Below are 14,818 nucleotides of genomic sequence, written 5' to 3' on the forward strand. Positions count from 1 at the left end.
TCTAATTTTTAATATTATCAAGCTTAAGTTGGAAAAATAAACTCAGTTTGTTGCCAAAGGATAAGTGATTACATATCTTCAAGGACCTGCAGGGTTTTAGACGTGGCCAAGCCAGAGAGGCGGAGGGAACCAAATCCAAATAAGCCCCTCCCTCTTGCTGTCGCAGGGGATCTGGAAGCTGATTGGATACAGGACGCTCTAGGTTCACAGAACTGAAGAATGAATGGGAACTTTAGGAAAGGTCCGCGTTTTGTATTTGAGGTTTTATTCCCACAAGGGATCGAGAAAGCCTTAAATCACAGAGCTTTAAAAAACTTCCCCGTTGTATAGGGGCGATAGCAATTATTATTAGTAATTACTAAAATAATGTATTATCACTAAAAAAAAAAAAAAAAAAATCCAACCCAGATCAAAACTATCAACAGGACATCTTGGAAGGCTAAGGCAGAGGATCCCAACTGGGCAACTTAGCAAGACCCTGTCTCAAAATAAAAATAGTTTTTAAAAGGATACGAATATAGTGGTAGAGCACCCCTGGGTTCAATCCCCAAGACCACAAACAACAGGAAGTCTCCACAGGGATGCTTTGGTGCTGATACCATGGCATGACCAAAATAGTATTCTAAATAACTTGTTCTCTCAACTTTTCCCCTCCTCAGTCACCCTTAACGTCTGTAAATGGTAAAATCACTCAGACAAAAAATCTTGAAATCATCCTAATTTCTCCACTAATTACCTGGTGCATCCAAAATATCAGCAGGTTTTTTAGAGTTGTATTACTAAAATATTTCTAACTTAAGGGCTGCTCTCCATTCCATTGCTTCTCTAATATGAGCCATCATCTCTTTTCGGGACTATTTTTTACAATCCAAACGGATTAAAAAATAAATGCCAGAGAATTAGTCTTCGGGGATGGCCTAAAGGTATATTTGGGTTATGTTTTTCTTTTTTTTATATAATCCTTTAAAATTCTACAAATGTTAATTTCCTTTTGGAGTAAGAGTTTAAAGCAACTAACTATACAAATCTGAAAAAAATTAACATATTTTTGAGCCAATGTTTCTGAGTTTTGTTTATCACAGAGCCATAGGTTTCTAATGGGGTGCCATGGATTGGTTCTGCTCTTTTGTTACTCGACTCAATTATTACCCTCTAGCTTTGGTTGCTCTTAGCTAACTTAAAAAAAATCACTAATTTTGAAGTTCTGATGTGTTGATTATGATGATATCCTATGTTACTTTTGTAGAACCTGAAGGCTGAGTTTGCTGAAAATACCGGCTTTTCACTTGGGCTTATAGATTGTCCCGTGGTTGAATGGATGGAATGAAAAGTCTTGAAACCTTTGCCTTCATACAGTATCTGTATTCTTTGTTCCCTTTACTGTAGGGTCTGATTCTACTCAACTCTGAACTAGGACTTATTGAACATTTGAGAAATGCCCAAAACTAAAATATAGGGTTAACTTCACCTAGACTTGCCTAGTCTTTTTTCCTACCTTCCCCTTCAGGGTTAAAGACACCTGCCAGCCACCATGACCAGAAACATCAGACCATGAAAAGAGTAAAAAGAGGAGACACCCAAGTTTCTGGTGGATCTCCACTTTTCTCAGAAAAGATGTAAGTGTCCATCCCCTTTATTATCCTATCCCTCCTTTTTTCTCTTTATTCCTATCCTATGAATATTCCTCTCATTTTTTGGCCTATCCCTTTCCCTCATTATTCCTATCCTGTATCTGTAGCACTTCAATCCCTTGAAGTTGAGAAGCGTCTCTCAAATGTTGATTTTTTTCCCATGAGTCTCTGTACTTGGGTTTAGTAGCAGTAACAAAAACAAAAGTTACAAGTTGGACTGTGTCATTTATAGGGGTCAATGTTCTATAATATGTGAGATATCCTCTCCAAGGTAAAGGGTACTTGCTGTATCTGACTGGTCCTTTCACCAAGGAAGACTCATAATGCTTAGAGAACCCACTTAGGATTTGGGAAGCAACATATACCTCATTTGGTCATACTATTTTGACCTATTACTGAGCAATCCAATAAGATTCTAGTTTTAAATGGAACCTGGAACCATCGAAGATTCTTGGCACTTGGGCCATAAGACCAATCAGATCCAATATTACCTGTAATGTCTTTTTTATATAATGTGATGCATAGGGATGCTCTGTGAAGCTTATGACAGCCCATATAAGTGAACCACAGCACAGAGTCCTGCCTTTTGGAACAAATTACGCCATCCTCTACAGGGAAATAATTCCATTGAGAAATATCTTGTCTTACCACTGAGCCTTAGTGGAGATTATTGACCATAGGCAACAAATTACCCAGAAATTTGAACTATGTATCACTAATTTGGCACTATTGGACCTATCAATCTATAAATGTTGGTGTCCACAGTAGCATTCCATCATCAAATGAAAGTGTTATACCCAAGTTCAAGCTGAAGTAGGTCTTGAAGGGACAAGTTGTGTGATTAACAGTCCAATTGGACATGGCCTACATTTCGGCAACATTTCTTCATTTCCCAACCTATACATACAGAAAATGCCAGTTGACCAAGAAAAAAAGGAGGCCCACTTTACACATAATCCTGCCCAAAGTGCTTTAACTATTTGAAAATAGATAAATTTGCACAAAAGTCTCACTTAGGAGGTGTGAGTACTGAAGGAAAGTAGAGAGGGAAAAATCTTCCTGAAGGACAGAATGCTAGCAGCATAGTTAGTGGTTCACTTTGCCTGTAAAGGATAATAGCAGTTGTGGGTTTATAGTAATTCATGGGCACTGCCTAATCACTTGACTGGATGGTCAGAAATTAGAAGAAACACAATTGGAAAATTATTGAGAAGGTCTATAGAAGTATGTGAGTATAGGTACAAAGACATTTATGCCCCATGTGAGTGCTCACCAAAAGGCAACTTGTGCACAGGATGTTCATAATCAGGTGGACAAGATATCCTACAGAATAGAATATCCAGTGGCAGGTTAGTTACACCAGGCAAGGTCTAGTAGGTGCTTTGATTTTAGTGAAGAAATAACTTAAGAGTAGATACAAATTTTCCTTCCTTACCCACAATGCTGCTTCCCAAAGCACTATTTTATTGACTTATGACCTTATTCTCATTATGATATATACAGCATTGCTTCTGGTCAAGGAACTCATTGCTAGCAAATGAATTTGGATATTGCCTCATATTTATGAAATTCAATTGGTTTGAGTTTGTGCCCAATCACCTGGAAGTAGCCATGTGGAATGTTTGAATTGAATGACTGTTTTGAAAACCCAGTTATGATGTTTTGAAGCAAGACATATTATGTGATAAAACCAGAGATCAATATATGATGCTGTTTCTCACATAGGACTTATAAATTCATACATTGAATGTAGAAAATGGTAATAGATCCTCTCCTTGTTACTTCTAATAATCCATTAGTAAAATCTTTGCTTCCTATCCTCTACAACTTCGGGCTCTACAGATCTAAAAGTTTTAGTACTAAGGGAGGAACACCAAAGAAACATCAATAAGTAGTTCCATTGAGTTAGGAAGATGAGATTGTCACCTGACCATTTCAAGTGTCTTGATGCCACCAAATCAAAATACAAATAAAATTCAACTGTATTGGCTAGTGAGGTTAAACAGATCAATCAAGAGAAGAGTGGACTTGCCAATACAAAAACGGCAGCAAGGAACATTGTGTCTTGAATCTAGGAGATTCTCCCCGGCTGGCTGCCTCTTATTCCCACATCTTGTGATAGAAGTTGAAGAAAAATGATAACAAGCCAAAAACCAAAACAACAAACAAAACACACCATAACTGGTTCAGACCTTTCATGAATTAAGTTTTAGGCCACAGCAGCAGGAAGGAAATATGTTTCCAGTTGAGGTTTTTGCTGAGGGTAAAGGAAATATGAAGTGAGCACTGCATGAATGTAAGTATCAGCTTTGACCATGTGACCAACTGTGGAAATAAGCACTGTGGTAGTTAATGACTGCTCTTTCTTACTTTGATATGAATATATTTGTGTATAACGTTGACCATTTTTTCCTCTATCTCCCATTCTTCTACCATATATAATATAAAATTTGCTAATAGTACTTAAACTACTGTTTATATTTTAGTTACTAGATATTGAAGAAGGAATATGACTCATCTAGAAAAGGGATGATTATCAACCAGAGGAGTCTGTTTTCTTTTTGGCAGAAAAAGCATTCTATTTCATCATTTAAGAGATAGTTACATTATGTCAGGGGAAGCATGATGCCGCTATTGCCCTCATTTGAAAATTACATTAAATGTTATTTTCTTTAAAAAATCCTGTATATGGATGACAAGCTGAACTGTACTTATATTTTGTCAATTTAGCTAAACGGGAACTATATTTCCCAGAATCTTTTCAGAATATAGTTCTGATGAATGAGGCCTCCCAGAGACATTATTAGTTGTAAGAGTCATTATTCTTAAACTAGGATATAAATCTCTATCTTTAATAATTTCTTAAACATTGAAAATTCTTGATTGAAAATAGCAGATTATTAAATACATTATGAAGTATCAATATAATGGAATACTATACAGCCACTAAAAGGGCACTATATGGCTTAGGAAATAAATTTCTCAACACGAATCATAAATCGCAAGAAGTAAAATCAAGATTCAGTAAATGGGATAGTATCAAATTAAAAAGCTTCACAGCAAAGGAAACAATCAAGAACACAGAGAGCCAACAAAATGAGAGAAAGTCTTTGCCACCTGCACTTCAGATAGAGCATTAATCTCTAGGATATATAAAGAACTCAAAAAACTTAACACCAAAAAAAACCCCTGATCAATAAATGGGTTAAGGAACTGAACAGATAGTTCACAGATGAAGAAATATTGGTTAACAAATATATATATTTTTTAAAAAGGTTCAACATTACTGGCAATTAGAGAAATGCAAATTAAAACTACACTGAGATTTCATCTCACTCCAGTCAGAATGGCAATTATTAAGAAAACAAGCAACAAATGTTGGCAAGAATGCTGGTGGAACTGCAAATTGGTGGAACCACTATGGAAAGCAGTATGAATTCCTCAGAAAACTTGGAATGGAACCACTATTTGAACCAGTTATCTTCCTCCTTGGCATATACCCAAAGGACAGAGTCAGCATACTATAGTGATGTGACCACATTCACAATAGTAAGACATGGAACCAGCCTAGGTGCCCTTCAACAGATGGATGGATAAAGAAAATGTAGTATATACACACAATAGAATGTTACTCAGCCATAAAGAATGAAACTATGACATTTGCCAGTAAATGGATAGAACTGGAGACTATCATGTTAAGTGAAATAAGCTAATCCCCCAAAACCAGAAGCTGAATGTTCTCTCTGATGTGTGGATGCTGACCACAATGGGGGATTGGGAGGGTGGGAGGAATGGAGATTCACCAGCTGCGAGCGGGGGATGGGAATGAGAAAGACAGTAGAATGAATCAGACATAATTTTCCTATGTCATATATGAATACAAGACCAGTGTAACTACACATCACGTACAACCACAAAAATGGGAAGTTATAAAGTCATACTCCATGTATGTATAATAAGTCCAAATACATTCTACTCTCATGTATAACTAAAAAGAAAAAATTAATAAAAGAGTACTATAGAAGTTGGGGTATTGTTGTTTGGTTTTCTTAAATGAGTAGGTGTTTGCAAAGGCTTGAAATGAAGAAAATCAGATGACAAAATTGTACATAGGGTACTGGCTCATTTGTTAGTCTATGAATTTTCCAGGCATCATGCATTGAAAAAAGTCCAAAGGGACATAAAAACGAATGTGCTTATGTGTCGAGATTATAGATTATTTCCCTTCTCTGAAATTGTATATATTAACAATTTTTCTATAACATACATATATTACTTTTGCAATTTCAATAAAATTTTTAAATGGCACTTTACTGGAAAACAGCAGATATCTCCTTTCTGGTCTTAACACTGGCACATCCGTCTCTCTATCCAGGTATTCACTGCTATGTTCTGTGAGAACAGATTACAATACTTCCCATGTTTACTTGCATCCAAGAGAGACTGGATGCTCATTAGTAGGAACCATAGACAGTCACCTGTAGTATCAGAACTCAGTGTCTTGATTTCAGAGACACTATCCTTTTTATTTACCAAATTCCTAGCACTTCTCACAATGCCAGTCCCTAGTAGGATTCATTAAATATGAGTCAAATGAATCAATGAATGAGTCATTGACTTTTCTCTCTCTCTTGATCCTTTAATGTGTCATCTTAACTTTACTTCCTTTACGCTTTTTTAGCCTGTTCCCTCTTCTCTGTCTCTGCCACCACTGATTAGTGCTGACCCACATTGTGTACCTCTAGTTTCTCTACATTTCAGTCAAGGTGCTTTCTCTAAAAAGCTGATCAAAACCATCAAAATATGGTTTCTTTGATGCTCACTAGAGAGAAATAAAATAGCTGGATAAGAATTATCATTTTTTTATTTATTGATATTCTCTTTATTCTAACAGCTGCTTTCCATTTTTTAATACTTGCTTCGTGGAAACTGTGGTATACTCCATAAAGCACTGACCAAATCTCACACACTTTCCTTCTTTCCTCTGCAGAGACAGGGATTCGTGGGTGCATGCAGTAGTGCTTGAGATGGTAACCTTTGCCATTCATTCCTCCATCCCTTCTCCAAGCATTTGCAGAGCATCTAGCAGAGACAAGCCCTGTACTAAGTGCTGGGGGTTCCAAGATAACCAGTGCAAGACTCCTATAGAGGCTGTTCTGCTAGTCTAGGAAGAATCACATCATCAGTGTCAGAACTGACTGAGAAGTTCATGCTTGCTAGGGGTTTAGACCAATTTCTTTGAGAAACCCGAGAAGGGAATGATCAATTCTCACAGGTAGGAAAAGGCAGGCTTCCAGAAGAGTCACATTTGAGCTGCATATTGATGGAGGGGCTGGATTCCTTTGGGATTAGGGGAAAGTTTTCAAGCATGGGACCAGCCTGAGCAGAGGCAGAAAGGGGAAAGGTGGATGACTGTGATGACAGAAGAAAATGGCTGGAGATATGAACTGAAAAGGAAGAAAGAAGTACGATTGGAAGGGGTCTTTCAATGCCTTGATGCATTTAGATTTCATCACCTGGGTAAAAAAGAACCAAGGAAGGATTTTTTAAAAACTGAAACAAACTCTGTGTGTGTGTGTGTGTGTGTGTGTGTGTGTGTGTGTGTGTGTGTGTATGAGAGAGAGAGAGAGAGAGAGAGAGAGAGAGAGAGAGAGAGAGACAACAGAAAGACTTGAGACAGAGACACCTTTTAGGAGCTTAAAGTGCAATTCCAAATGACAGATGGCAAGGGCCTGAGACAGACTGTAGGAGGGTGATATAATAATAATTTTTATTTATAGATAGAATAAGTAGAATTTTATTAAAAAATGGACATGGGGCTTGGGTATTATGGAAGATGAGAGCTGAGGTGGAAATGAACTGTAAGAGCTGGCACAGAAAAGGCTTCACCTGGAACCAGAGGAGGGGAATGGCCAGAGTTAAGCAGTTCTTCAGTGGATAAGAAGATCACAAAAGATATAGCCAGGTATGAATGGACTCATGAAGCTGGGGGCTGGGGCTGGGGCTCAGCATTAACACACTTGTCTGGCATGTGTGAGGCACTGGTTCGAGTCTCAGCACCATGTATAAATAAATAAAATAAAGGTCTATCAATAACTAAAAAAAAAATTTAAAAAAAAGAGAGACAAGGTAAAGGCAGAGCTGCTACCCCCCAGGGACTCTGATTACATGTACCCTCCCTGCCCATCACTCCAACCCACACAAGGCCTCTCATAGGGGGTTGCAAGGAGTGGGTGCCAGAGGTTCTGCTATCTGTCTGTTGAGAACTGTCTTTCTAGAAGGACCCTCCAATCAATCCCTTGTTGTAATTGTGGGAGGATAACTGCTGGAACATGGGAAAAGGTGAACGTTAGAGATCCAGCAGTCAGTGCCACCTGGGTGACAACAGAAGTCATAATAGTAGGTTAATGTGCCTGGACATGAGATGAAGCAGGAATGGTGTTTTGGGTTTTTGTTTGTTTGTTTGTTTGTTTTTGGAATGGTCACAGATCTCCTTGCAGAGCTGATAAAAGCTATAAACTCTCTTCCCAGGAAAATGCCCACACATACCAACCAAATGTATTGTATAATTATAGGAAATTCACAGACTGAAGTTAAAAGAGAGAGAAGAAAGATTGATGTCTATAGAATGACCCACATGGTTGGGAGGATACTGCAGAGTAAACCCAGCAAGATCAAAGCAACAAAAGAGCCAACAGAGCAGGGGGGGAGAAGTTGCAGAAGGGAGTTTCCAGCAAGTCTCCAAGAAGCTGTTGGGTTTGACAACTGCCCATCGGTGACTATTAGCCAGCAAATATCAAGACAACAGTATTATAGAGCTTGAAAACAGATGGGATTCTTTACTAAGCACATTTTCACAATTGATGTTCATAAAAGTCCAGGGAATTAACTAATTTCAGTAGCACAGAAGTCAGACTGCAGAGGGAAGAAGAAGTGAAGAGGGAATTTAAAGAATAATGATAGTGAATCAATGTAGGATTTATCCACTCAATACAGCCAGGTATGAATGGATTTCATGAAGAGAGCTGAGATCATAAGAGGGGGTGCAGTTTAGAATAGTGAGACTTGGGCATGCACAAGATAAGAGAAGAAGACCCTGGAGAGAGAAGGAAACTGTAAGTGAACATGTCTAAGATCAAGGCAAGAGATTATGAGATGGAGTCCCAAAGAGGCGAAGGTTAACTTGAAAAAGATTTGAGCTTTCTTCTAAAGAAAGAGAGCAGAGAGGTTAGAATGATACGGCAGTCAGCCTTAGAGTGCACTACGCACAGGAATTGTTTTAGGCCATCTTATAGAATCCATCCAGTAGCTCTTTGGAGCAGATGTCATTGATTTCACTCTTCAGATAAGGAAACTGAGGCCTATAAAGATGGGGAATATTTGCAAGTTGACGTAGCCAGAAAATGGCAGAGACCTGGCCTGCTATCCAAAGTACATGCTTTCATATATATTAAAGTATTGATGTGACAGAGAAGAAGCTGCATAAGTTCACATCTGATAGTTTATATATTTTAAATATTATAAGGCTACTGGGCTGCTGGGATTGAATGAGGACTGAACTAGGGAGAGAGGTAAAGACATAAGACAGACACTATGAAGAATGGGTTGCTATGTAGTAGCATTATGGGCCCAAGTGTTTAAAAAATACACACACACACACACACACACACACACACACACATATGTGTGTGTGTGTGTGTGTGTGTGTGTAGATATATGCATATGCATATCCCACACTATACAGATATTAATTTTTAACATACATATATTTTAGTTGTAGATGGACACAATACTTTTATTTTATTTATTTTTATGTGGTGCTAAGGATCAAACCCCAAGTGCCTCACCCATGCTAGGCAAGCGCTCTACCACTGAGCTACAACCCTATTCCCCCAGATATTAATTTTTTAAAGAAAAGTAACTAAAAGATAAGAGAAGAAGACCCTGGAGAGAGAAGGAAACTGTAAGTGAACATGACTAAGATCAAGGCAAGAGAGTATGAGATGGATGTACATTTTTATCTTACCAGTAAAGCTGTTGCAATTCAACTAAATAACTGTCTTTGTGTCCCTCCTGTAATTCCTTTCTGTGGCCACAGCAGGGCAGGAGTTCTCTTCAATAGGAATCAGTCATGCACAGTTTTGCCCTGGTCAAAATTTATTTTTGATACCTTGAGATTTGCAAACTGTATTTACAAGAATGGTAAAAAGGCAAACTTATTTAAAAGACACTTGCCTCAATGCTATGATCAAGTAATACAATTAAACATTACATAAATGAAAAAGGCTGCTACCCACGGCATTCAAGCATATCTTTAAAATGCAAATGGTTTACCCTTTTAACGATGAAAGAAAGATTTCATCTCGTGAACGCTTAATTTTCAGATGAATAAAATATCAAAACCAAGATTTTTAAAATATCTACTTGCCTTGCAAATCATATAGTCATGTAAATTAATATATATATATATATATATATTTGGCAAGTTTAGTAACTAAATCCAAAGAAGAATTGTTCTTGTTAAGTTTTTTAAAGTATACTTATGAGATTTCTTTTTTCAATACGGAAATCTATAAATAATAAAAAAAAATGATCTACAACAGCATCATACAGTTGATCCCTGTTTCTAAAGAAATAAGATGACATGTTTTATAAAATACAAAGGAGAAAAGCATGAAAAGCAAGAACCATCTCCCAGGATCATCTTCTCCTCTTCCCTATTCCTTCTTCCTGAAAGTAACCACTATTAATAGAGTCTCGTGATTGAAGACTATTTTTCCAAGGCATGTTTTACCCCCAGATTAGGAATGGCATTTAAAACAACAGACTTCAATCTCTTCAAAGGAATTTGAACCAAAACCCAGGTTGCAATTTGATTGCACATGTGAAATGTGGCAACAGCCTCAGAACCAAAGGCTTGTACAAATGGCCAGCCATACCACCGCCCATCCCACAGACACGTTTCAGAACAGCAAGAAATCAAAGGGCCTTCTCACCTCCAGAAATGATCTTTTCAAGGGTAAAGTGCTTGGGGAACATTTAACAACAGCTGCTCCTGCTGTCTGCCAGAAGCCCAGAGAAAAGACTCTTGTCTCCAAGGCTGTCAATTGGGTCCTTTCATACAAACTGAAGTCAATTTAACAAAGCAAAACAAAACTATTCTAGCTTAGAAATGACAAAGGACCCTTTAGACATTGATTTGGCCATACTCGTAGACATTGAAGAGAAAAGTATGTTTTATATATATACTGAATGAAATATCTAACTTTTTAAGAATGTTGTAAAATATTTCCATATGTACATTATATCAAAGTACTTTCCCTCCAGTTCAGTTGAAAGGAAATACCCAGAGCATTAGGCCCATCAGAATAGATGTCTCCAGTTGTGGTTTTCAGATGCCCTAACACACTTCTGCCCAGAGCTAATCAAATACAGCTTGGCACTTCAGCCTGCATGGGGTGGCGGGCATACACACACACACACACACACACACACACACACACACACACACGATTCCTTACAAAGAGAAAAAAAGTATTTTTGGTAAAACATGATATAGGAGGATATCAGTTGACTTTTTAGTTTATTACGAACATTATCACTTCTCTTTAATCATTCAAAATGAGAAGGCTTCATCCTGATCATGTTGATGCACTTTGTTCTCCACAAGTATGTAAGAAGGCAGTCTGGCACTAGAAGCATGAAAGAGAACTGTGCCGAATGCCCCACCGCAGACCATGCACACTCTGATAGGGACAACATAGGCTATTTCATTGACCCACAAAACCTCTGAAGTCCTGCTTATTATCTTAGTTTTTATAGGTGAGGTGACTGAAGACATAGAGAAGCTAAGAAACTTGCTTTGGTTGGCTTAGGGCTAACCAAATGCTTAATGGAAAACCGACAATGAAATCCCTTACGTATCTAGCTCCAAATCACACACGTTTTCCACCATATCTTTGTGAAAGGGTATTTCAGGATCCATCTTGGGGAGGATCAGTCGTGAGATTCTGTTAAAACGAAGGTTTGGGGCCCAACTTTCAGAAATTCTGATGGAGGAGGTCTTTGGTAGGGCTTGAGAATCTGAATTTTAATAAGCTCCCCAGCCAATTCCTAAATGAATCTAAAATATAAGAACTACTATATCATCAACTCAGGTTTTTGAAACAGAAAAGGAAACTTTGGATGGCAAATCTCATCTGGGTCTGTAGTGTCTATTTTTGAGGTCTTGCAATCACAGTGTGTTATTCATTGCTGATCCTGTCCCTTACATTACCTGTCAACTTTGCATTTATATTGAATAGGGTGACACTTGACTCTGAAGACATCAAGATACCAGCTTAATTTGTCCAATGTTTCTATAGTAGAAGTAAATCTATCAACCCACCATCAGGTCTTATAAAACTAAAAATACAAATAGTCCTTGAGGGAACACATTGACTCATATTCGCATGATGGTTGGTGGCAGATGTGTTCTGAGATTACGTTTTAAAGAGAGATAAGAAAGGAACCAGAGGTAACATAAATTAATTATCTACCAGGTGGCAGGCATATTTAATCTTTATATCAATCTTGGAAGATAAGTATTTTTTATTCCCATTTAGGGCTTTATAAGACATAGATTTAGAGAATTGAATTCACTTCGCAAGGTCACATAAGGATTAAGCAGTGGAGCCTACACTTTGCCCACTACACCAAACCACATACCTGCATCTGTGGTTTGGTGTAGTGGGCAAAGTGCCAGGAAGGGACACTGGAGGGATGTGAGACTTTGTATACTTCAGAAATTCTTCTCAGGATCAGTGTCCGCATAGTGCCTGGTACACACATAATGTACAGTTAATGTTTGTTGAATGAATTAATGTGAATTCTTCAAACCATCAGAGGGAACTTTCTAAATGCTAATGGGCTTAAAACCCTTTGATGTTTTCCCAATTGCCCATAGTAATGGTTCACAAACTTGTTCAGAAAGCAAAGCACTTAGAAATCATGATGCTCTTGGCAGAGCATGATAGACTTATATATTATGCTACAAACTAATTTATTATTAATCAGATCTTATGCAAACAATTTCTAGCACCAAAGATTTAAGAAAAAAAAATGTAAATCAGCATATTCTCCCATACATTTACATTTTTTTGAAAACTTGGGAATCTCAGATTACCTTACAGAAGATCAAAGTTTCATGGATTGTTATTAGTTTTCCCCCAAATGTTGAGTTTCTTCAGATTAACATTCATAAGAAAAATATAAGCTCTCCTGGTTTTACATAGTGGCTACATTCCTGGAAATTTCAGTATTTATTAAAGCCATGCCAAAAATATTTTGTGTTTTATTTAAATGGAGTTTACCAAGACTTAGGTAATGATAAACAGGCTTTCCACATACATAAAAATTTGACTGCATATTAGAAAATCATGTAGGATTCAGTATGATTTTTCAGCAGGACTGACCTATACATTACATCAATGCCCCAGCTTTTCCCAAGTGCCTCATAGCTGCTATCCTAGCTCTTGCCATTGATTTAAGTGAATCTACCAAGAGTCCTAAGTGACCAAGTTAAATGGCTAGCCCAGAGCACCTAGAGGGCAGTGGTGGTACCATATCAATCCTTGGAGCCCTAGCCAGTGCTCGAGCATAGCAGATACCAAATTCATTAGCAGAACCAAAAAAAAAAAAAAAAAGAATCAATGAATGGAAGACTTTGGAGATCACAGTTAATCTCTCAAAAACAAGTGACTTACCCAACAAACCTGAAATAGTGGCAGAATTGACACTATGGTCCAGGCTTCTGAGCTTCAATTATAACTCTATTCTCACTATAATAGGAATTTTCAGATTGGGGGAATCCAAACTCTTGGGGTGCCTTTAACTTTCAAGGTTATCTGGGATGTTCCAAGGGTCCCAGTGCATTGTTAGTTTCAAGGAACACAATTTATAGATTATCAACTTCCACATGTTCTCTTTATTAACATTGATCATCCCAAGGTGTCATGTCAATTCTCGTTATTTCCCTTTCATCACTCCTCCACATTTCTTCCATTTTACAAAAGAAAGGGACCCTCAAACCCATCTAATGTTCCTGATGCATTGACCATATATATATAAAGCTTGAGCACAAAAATGGACAATTTCACATATGAGATCAGCACAACCTCTTTCAAACAAAGCACTTCTGATGGCTTTCCATACACTCCAGACTTGCCCTCAACGTTCTTCAGGAGCCAGCCAAAATTTATACCATGTAAATGGTATAAATCAACCTAACACATGGTTCCACAAAATATATTCTATGTCCTGGTGCAGTAGCATATGCTTGAAATCCCAGCAACTCAGGAGACTGAGGGAGGAAGATCACTGTACAAGGGAACTTCAGCAACTTCGAGATGTCCTAAGCAATATAGCAAGACACTTTCTCAAAATAAATAAAAAATAAAAAGGGGTGGGAATGGAGCTCAGTGTTACAGTGTTCCTGGGTTCAATCCTCAGGAACAAAAATACTTTTCTGTCCTGCCACTTTGACAGATATAGGTCTTAATGGCCAGTTTGACATTAGAATTCTAGGGCTCTTCAAATTTCCCTGCCCAAACATGGTGACTCAGGAGAGCTGTTCCTTGCCCTGCTCCCACTTTTCCAGAACTCTGACTTTGCTCCCTACCTCATCTACCTCATATGTAGGTGCCTGGACAGCTCAGCGCACACACCAAACCTCCTTGACATCCCCTCAAACGTACTCAGACTTGGGGTGCATACATCAATGGCATAGTCCTCTCTTAAGAGATGGTCAAGGAAGAGGAATGCCCCCTTGCGAATGGGTTTGGGGTGCTTTGGAGTGTGTGTGTGTGGCGGGGAGGGGTTTCAGGCCTCATGTCTAAAAGGGGAACCCACAAAGTTATCAGCCCCTTGGTCTCCTGGACTCTGTTTGGAGTGGAGTATTAGCAGGAGAAAGCCAAAGCAGGGCCCTCTAGAGCATGGCTCCCAGAGCCCATTTTTCCAAGCTTTATGGTCATACTGGCCCTAACAGGGAATCTGAGGACCAGTAGGACCTGCACCCTGTGAGCTCCCTGACCTTATTTCCACTCTCTCCCTTTGCTTCGGTCACTTGATACCCTCCTGTCTCCAGACTACTCTCTGCTTGGAAAACTCCAGATATCTTCACTGCTCCTTCACAGCCTCATGTCTTTGCT

Source organism: Spermophilus citellus, assembly GCF_964194105.1.
Source record: "Spermophilus citellus genome assembly, chromosome: 8".
Classification (NCBI taxonomy): domain Eukaryota; kingdom Metazoa; phylum Chordata; class Mammalia; order Rodentia; family Sciuridae; genus Spermophilus; species Spermophilus citellus.